The sequence below is a fragment of the Rutidosis leptorrhynchoides genome, chromosome 7 (genome assembly GCF_046630445.1).
Source record: "Rutidosis leptorrhynchoides isolate AG116_Rl617_1_P2 chromosome 7, CSIRO_AGI_Rlap_v1, whole genome shotgun sequence".
Taxonomy (NCBI): Eukaryota; Viridiplantae; Streptophyta; class Magnoliopsida; order Asterales; family Asteraceae; genus Rutidosis; species Rutidosis leptorrhynchoides.
In genome coordinates, this window is record NC_092339.1 from 140352876 (window position 1) to 140362240 (window position 9365).

Genomic DNA, 9365 nt, shown 5'->3' on the forward strand with positions numbered 1-9365 from the left:
CCTAGATTCCACCATTCATACACCTTGGACCAAATATCAAACGCAAGCTTGCAAATGAGCAAGGAGTGTTCGACCGACTCTAAATTATCATCGCAAATTGGACAACGAACCGAAGAAGATCTATACCTCGTTTATCTAATTCAAGAAGGACCGGGATTCGTCTTTTTCTAGCTCTCCACACGAACACTTCTACTTTCTTTGGTACAAAATTGTTTAGGAGAGTTTCATGCCTACCCGGGCCTCCATGAAGTAGTTTCTCATTAAGAAGATCAGATAAGGCTTTTGTTGAGAAAGGCCCATTACCACTTAGGCGCCAACTCCAAGTATCCTGCTTATCGGGCTCGTGTATAACAGGCCCAATTAAACTTTCAAGATCCCTGAGCTCACATGCGGCCCGCCCCGTTGGAGTCCTGGACAAGCACCATAACCCCACGCAACCAGAACCAGTCGTTGACCATATGTTACTAATCGTAGCTTCAATGTCGCACTCGAGTTTAGCCAATCTATTGAACTTGTTTTCTAAACTGACGTCACCGATCCAAATTTCAAGAATGACGTTGATGAACCTTCACCAATACTCCTCACGAATGACTCCCTGAAAAGTAAGTTGAGAGGATCGAAACAACTACCAATATTAATAATATTAGACCAAGCCGAAGATGTAGAAACTGCGCGAACCCTAATGGAGTTATCAAGACCACCCGAACGACCGTAAATACTTTTAATGACTCTAACCCACAAAGCGGTAGCTTCGGTACGAAACCTCCACCACCACTTGCCGATTAGAGCTAAATTTTTACTTTTTAAGGATCCCAAATTTAACCCTGCATACCGAATGGAAGTATTACTTTCTTCCATTTTACCCACGCCTCTTTTTACTCATTTCAGGACCCGCCCCAAAAAAGAAACGTCTTACACTCTCAAGTTTTTTTAGAACACATGGCGGAGTACGGAAAGTGAGAAGTAATACAACGAGATATTACTCAATAGCGAGCTAACAAGCGTCAAACGACCCCCAAAAGACAACGTACGAGCCTTCCAATCCGAAAGTCTTTTTTCAAACTTTTCAAGTACCGATTTCCAACTATCAAATTTATTCATTTTTGCACCAAGAGGGAAGACCAAGATATGTAAATCTTACAGAACCAATATTGCACCCAAAAAATCTTTCCATACTTCGGATATCAACCTTGTCTACGCCCACACCAAAGAGATTACTTTTATTGAAGTTGACTCTAAGACCCTACAAAAGTTCAAAACACTTATGAATTTTTATCAAGTTTTGAATGTTCGATTTACTCCATGACCCCAAAAAATGGTATCATCCGCATATTGGAGATGTGAAATAAGAATATTATCTTCAGCAATATTTACCCTCGTGTAGAGATATCTTGAAACCACAACTTTAACCATGAGGTTAAGACCTTCCGTAGCGAGGATGAATAGGAACGAAGAAAGAGGAACACCCTGATGTACCCCCCCTTCCGAGGTTAAACTCGTTTGTTGGTGTCCCATTGACGAGGATAGATATGCTAGCCGAACTAAGACAAGCATGGATCCACTTTTGTAAAGAACCGTCCTAATCCATAAGAACGAATACTATAACATATGATTACGTCGCGAGGTATTTGACCTCTATATGATACATTTTACAAATATTACATTCGTTTTAAAAGACAAACTTTCATTTCATCGAAAGTTGACAGACATGCATACCACTTCATAATATTCAACTATAAATGATCTAATCTGTCATTTACTTAATCATAATCTTTACTGAACTTAACGACTTGAATGCAACGTCTTTTAAAATATGCCATGAATGATTCCAAGTAATATCTTTAAAATGAGCAAATGCACAGCGGAAGATTTCTTTCATACCTGAGAATAAACATGCTTTAAAGTGTGAATCAAAAGGTTGGTGAGTTCATTAGTTTATCATAATCGATCATTTTCATCATTTTAATAGACCACAAGAATTTCATTTCCATTTCTCATAAATATACGTCCCATGCATAGAGACAAAAATCATTCATATGGATTGAACACCTGGTAACCGACATTAACAAGATGCATATAAGAATATCCCCTATCATTTCGGGACATCCATCGGACATGATAAAAACAACATCGAAGTACTAAAGCATCCAGTACTTTGGATGGGGTTTGTTAGGCCCAATAGATCTATCTTTAGAATTCGCGTCAATTAGTAGATCGGTTTACTAATTCTTAGGCTACCAAGCAAAAGGGGCATATTCAACTTCGATCATTCAACCATATAATGTAGTTTCGATTACTTGTGTCTATTTCGTAAAACATTTATAATAGCGCATGTATTCTCAGTCCCAAAAATATATATTGCAAAAGCATTTAAAAAGGGAGCAAATAAAACTCACAATACTGTATTTTGTAGTAAAAATACATATGACGATACTGAACAATGCAGGGTTGACCTCGGATTCACGAACCTATATCATTTATATATATATATATTAACACATATAATAACAATTAAACAAGTTTTATATATTAACATTAATATACTTTATAATTTGTATGTTATATTAATAAATAGTTTAATTATACCTATTTTATATATTATAGATAATTATATATATATATGATTATATTAAAAGGTATTTATTTATTATATATAACTTAGTTAATATTTTATAATAATAACATTTTATTTAAATCAATATGTAATATTAATATAGTTAGGATATATGTAAAAATATATTTTTATATAAATACCATTTGTTTATTATAATATTACTAAAACAATGATAATAGTAATAATAATGATAGAATAATGATAATTCTAATAAAAATGATAAACTTAATAAAAATGATAATTTTAATAATAATACTAACTTTAATAATAATAATAATAAAAATGATAATTTTAAATATTAATGTTACTTTTAATAAGAATAATAATTTTTCTAATAATGATACTCCTAATAATAATAATGATTATATCCCTAATAATGATAACATTAATAATAATAATACTTATATTAATAATAATGATGTGATAATAATAATAATATCAATAAAAATTATATTACTAGTAATGATAATAGTATTAGTCATAATAATAATAATAATAATAATAATAATAATAATAATAATAATAATAATAATAATAATAATAATAATAATAATAATAATAATAATAATAATAATAATAATAATCATAATTGTAATTATAATCATGATAATAATAATAAATGATAATTAATAATAATAACAATAATAATAATGGTAATAAAATAACAAAGTACAACCTTTGAAGACAAGCTTTTTAAAAAACAAAACGCCACTGCCTGGATTCGAACTCGCGACCTCTCGTTTGACAAATACACGCCCAAACCATTATTCTGCTTAATCTTTTCTGAATTAATATCCCATATTATTATTATAACACGCTATCTGTTTCACCCATTATCCTAATCATATTAATTCACAATCACAATTATCTACACCATGATAACCTAATCATCATCTTATTCTATCATCATGTATCTGCACATGAAATCATGGAATTATGTTCTCATCTTCTCCTCCTCTTCATAATCGTGATCTCCTCCTGAATCAATCTCATTCGTAAAATAAAAACAGCAGCCTTGCAGTCTTTTACGGCCCAAGAGATATGTTGGCCCAACACTCACACAAATCTTGACCCACAACACATGAACGAGATCTCTGGCCCAACAAGTATGTTCTTTTATAGCCCGAATTGTAAAAAGAAATAATAACGATCCAGCTAGTATTCTTTTTATAACTGATTGATATCCTTTTTAATATACAAGTGGAGTTATCTTTTAGGTATATGTCGGCCATTAAGAAAAGGCACAAAATAGCAATGATAAATAGATTAGAATAACAAACACGGTAGTCGATATAATAAGATTTCTGTTTTGTTTGAGTGCCCATCAAAAGAGAAAGAAAAGAAAGAAGGAAAAATTAACTTAACAGAAGTAAGCTTGTGAGGGTTCATGGTGATGTTTACCAGCTGTACACAGCAGCAAGGCTACGGTAGTGGTGGCAGTTTATGGCTGCAATTGACAGCTGTAGTAGCGACATAATATAAGTGGTCTATGGTACTTGGTTATTAATTCATCATCATCTTTATCTCTGCTGTAGCGAAACAGAAACATGAATTACAAGTGGTGTGTTGGGGTTTGTCGAGCATGAAAACAAGAGCATGAAATAGTTGTTGTGTTTGTGGCTTGATTGTTCACGAAGTAAAAAAAAATGAAGAGAGAGAGAAGAGAGAGAGTGAGGTGGTCGGAGGTGGTAGTCGGTTAAGGTCGTGATGAGTGGTGTCGTCGTGATCATGGTGGTGAAGGGTGGTGATAGATGGACGTATGAGTAGTAACGGGTGGTGGTTTAAAGGTTACTTGGTGGTAGTGATTTGATGGTGACAGAAACAATAATGAAGAAGTAGCAGTTCGGTTGGTTTAAAAAGCGTTCAATGATGGTTGTTTTCGATGGGTATTATGCAGTAGTAGTCCAACATATTAACAATAACAATATCATGGTGGTGATCGGTGGTAGTGATGTTTTATTATGGTTTGAAGGTTAGAGGTGGCGGTTTTGAGGTTTACCAAGGTGGAAGAGATAGTGAAGGAGAGAGATGGTGGATATGGTGACCATGGGTCACGGCTTTAATAGAAACAGTGACAGTGATCGGCCAATAAAGATCACAACAAGAATGATAACCGAAAGGACAAAGAGATGGAGTTGTTGTTCGGTTGTGGAGCTTGACAAGGAGAGAAAGAACCAAAAAGAATAGACGCAGGGATAGTGGTTGTAGGGTGGTGACTTAATGATTTTGGAGGATGAAGGAAGGTGAGAAAAGACGATCAATGTGATGGTGAATGATGGGGGTTTGATTGAACTTAAGATAGTATGCAGCTAGCAATTGTACAAGTTGGTGTTTGATGATGATGCTCGCCAGAAGTAGAACAGGAAGTGAGCAATAGTGATGGTTCGGTTAATAGCAGAGGAAAGAAGAAAAGATTATAAGTGTTATACATGTGTGTCTTCTATGAACAACATCATGTATAAGCATATGTGTTTTCCCATATGCAAGACAAATTAGAATAAAATAAAGATCAAACAAGTTGCCATCCTATATAACCCGTGAACCATTATTGTTGTCTTTGTGTCTCATCAACAAGAAAAAAAATTAAAGTGTTTTTGTATTACATCAGTCAATCAATAATAGAATTATATACATCCATTTGATTTACCTCAGTGCTCAAGAAGAAATAAAATAGAAAATGAAAAAGTCGCCTTTTACTTTACGATTACTAAACTACTACTCTAATTTCTTTTCTTTTCTTTTAGATGGTACATAAAGCAAACTGGGATGAGTCACACGTCTTTAAGTTAATTTTTTTAATTACTATTAACCTTAAACCATGACAGTTAAATTATGCGTTTAAACTTATGGTATGTAACACTGACTATGGATCTAGTAATTGTTGATTAAGTTTTTGTTGGTTATCACTAAAAGTTAATTAATTACAATTAAAAATAATATCATAATGTTTGATACAAAAGTACCTATAATTGATGGGTACAAGGATATATATAAAAATGTTCTAAACAAGTTTTCAATATATTATTATATATTTTTAAATATGCTTTAATAACAAGTTTATTATATCACAAGTTATTTTACATAATAATTAAATCATGTAATAGTTTATTAATATATTTAAAATTAATATATATAATTATTTATATATACATATCTGTTGTTCGTGAATCGTCAGGAATAGTCAAAGGAAAATTGAATATATGAAACAGTTCAAAAATTTTGAGACTCAACATTACAGACTTTGCTTATCATGTCGAAAATATATAATGATTAAGTTTAAATTTGATCGGAAATTTCCGGGTTGTCACAGTACCTACCCGTTAAAGAAATTTCGTCCCGAAATTTGATTGGGATGATCATGGCTGACAATAAGTATGTTTTCATGACTCATATGAGCTGATAAATAGAGTTTTATTACCATTGATTAATAAGGATAAAATAATTCGATTATTTGAATAGTTCTAGTGAAACTATCACAAAAGAGTGAAATGAAGAAATAGAGATTCGTCTTAGCTTTTGACGTAGTCAGGGTTGAATTCCGGAATTCAAGGGATTTAAAGAAAATCTTCGTAATAAGATTTGATTCTTAAGGAAATTAGAATCCTCTTTGGTTAAATGCGATGATCTGTCACGATTGCTCTGTCGGACATTTTACTATAAATCTACTCCCTTCGTTTCCTTATTTCCATAGCTCATACCTTCTATTCTTTTGTTTTCTCTTCTCGACTTTAAGTCAAGCGAATGATGGTCTAGAATTCGTAGGTATGAAGTTTCGAATAAACATGACTAATGTTCTAAGAAGGAGATTGTAATAAGACGATCTTGATTGCTTAAATTACCAGAGTTCAAGAGAAAAGATAGAACTATCAGGAAGATATGTTCTCGATATGTTTGGAGATTATGTAGAATGTAAGAATCATGTAACATGGTACATGATGACATTATGGTCTGTGAATCATCACGTTCCATTGGAAACTCAGCATGACTTACTGTAATATAATCACGTTGATCAAGTGTCATTATATTATACTAACTTATACTAATTCAGCATGACAAACTGTCTAACTATCTGCGAAAACTTAGCGGAATGACCCGCAGTCTTTTATTAGCGCGGAAACTGATCCGCGATCTTTATCTTCAGCGAATATTCCAAGCCTATTGATTATAGTTCTCGTAACTTCTGCTTTTAGCCTTTAGCAAATAAAATATACATATACAATGCTATGTATATGATCAAGTCCCCCAGTTTATTATGATACATCTTGCAAAGTAAATGTGTCATGATAAACTCTAAAAATTTGCAGTAAAACATTTTCACTTTGCCTTTGTTACCGTTACAGCAAACAAAGTTACCGTTTTTATCCGTTGTCTAAAATATTACCGTTAAAATTATCACAACGGATACTTAACACAATTAATTAGCACCTTTATTTCTCCTATATATATATCGGCGTCCATAACCACCAATTTCCACTCACCACTCTGAAGTACTTCGCAATTTAATTAAAACATTCATTTCATCTTCCCAGCTTCTTTCTTTTCGCGATTCTCTTTCACTTGATCATGAAGATCGAAGAAGTGGATTCCAAGGTTAACCCAAAAACCTTGATCACAAAGCTATTAGCAAGCCCGGAGGCTAAATCAACGTCATCAAAAGAGAAGCAAACAATTTCAATCGTTGATTTGACCTCCAAATCTCCCCTTACGAAGCCAAGCTCCACCAAACGACCATTCCAGACGCCGCCACAATCACAAAGCAAAAAGCTCAAACAACAAGACGCCGCTCTTTACGATAATCCAATTACATCGGATTATGAAGGAGACCAGCAAACTGGTACATCACGATTATATTTTCATGTTTATAACATGCATTATACTTTTATTTCTCCAGCTAACTAATTGCTTTATTTTGCAGGCAATTCCATTGGTGACCCCATTTTTTCGAGCCCAAACACTCTTGACCAAATCACAGAGTTGTTCCGCACTCCACTCGACTCTTATGGGGTGCGGATTGACGGTTTATCAGGATATACTTATGCCTCTGCTGCTGCAGCACTGGATCAGCGTTCACAAATGAAGTTGGCAATCCCAGGCGAGCTTCGCCCCGAATTTTCAAAGCCTTCTGCGCTTGATGTGCATAATAGTTTTGTGCCGAATTTCTACATGTGTTTCAATTCTGCGTATGATGTGATTTGCCGCCAAGAACAAATCTTTAATGTTCTTGAGGCTGAAAAAGCAAAGTACCACACCGAGAAGGCCAAAGCTGTGGACAGCGAAAAACGCTGCGTTGACCTCTCTTACGAACTCACCGCAGCAAAAACCACCGTTGATGACTTGAAACAACATGTTTCTACTGCGGCCGAGAAAGAAAAAATTTTCAGGCCACTATTAAAGCACCGTCAGAGGATGTGGCGAAGCTAACGGCAGAGTGGGACAACGTTCTAGCTTCTAAAGCTTCTACGGAGCTTGAGTTCACCAAGCTCCGCCAACATCTCCCCGAATTGGCTAGGAAAATTCTCAACTCCAAGTCTGTTTCTGCGAATTTCTCAACGTTCACTGCCGCGTTAAAACTACGCTAGAGGGTAGAGTTTATGGATCAGATTGCCATCAACTGCCCATTTCCAGAACCACTACCAACTACAATAGCTGATCGCCTTTGTTCGTTAGAAGAGGCGCAATTAGCATTTTCTGTCGCTCAAGAAGGCATAGCTGAAATTCCCCTCCCTAAGATAACAGCGATAAGCGAACGGGAGGATGTCACTGCAGATGACATCATCCAGCTTGACTTATCCAAGGAATCGAATTTCGCTTTGTATAACAGTGCGCAGCTGCCTCTGCGTCATTATTAATAAAATTTTCGCTGTTCTTATATTTGTAAGTACTTTTATTTATATAGCGCTTTCATCATTTAATATTCATAACACGGACTTGTCCTTTGCAATTTTCAACTTTTATTATCGTGCACATAATAAGTATGTACTTTTGTGAAACAATCTGTATGCGTGTATATTTATACGTTATGAATCTTCTAAGTCCGCCAAAGCGATCCTTAGGCAATCAATTAGCATTGCGAAGCATCTAAGTATGGCAATATCAAATACTTAGGATTTTAAGTTCCTTTCACAATAGTTATTTTCTGCTAAAGTGGGCAATTTCATCACTTCGCCACATAATTGTCGCGAAACACCTCTGCACTATGAAACAAAATACAAAACGTTTCATAAACTTTTGGCATTTCACAAACAAACTTTTTGCATATTCTTACAAGTGTCCACATTTTATACTCTCACAAGTGTGATTAAGACTTGCAAAAATTAAAAATAAAAACACATAGAAAGAATATCAAGTATAGGCCTTGCAAAAAATTCCGCACTTTATACATATACATTTTGACCTTCATGTTATTTTCGCAGAATTACGCATAGTATCGCTTTAATAAAGCAGCATGCCACGCATTAGGTAAAGTTCGTCCTTCCACATCTGCGAGCTTATATGAACCTGCTACATTAATTGCCACAACTTGATAAGGACCCTCCCAGTTAGGTCCTAATTTTCCAAGTTTTTCTGCTCTACTTGCATCATTATTTCGTAGCACCCACTCGCCTACATCAAAAGATAAAGCACAAACTCTTTTGTTATAATACTTGGCAATTTGTTGTTTATTATTTGCCTCTCTGATAGCAGCCATTAACCTTCGCTCTTCAATGAAATTCAGATTTTCGCCTAATGCATCATCAATTACTTCTTCTTC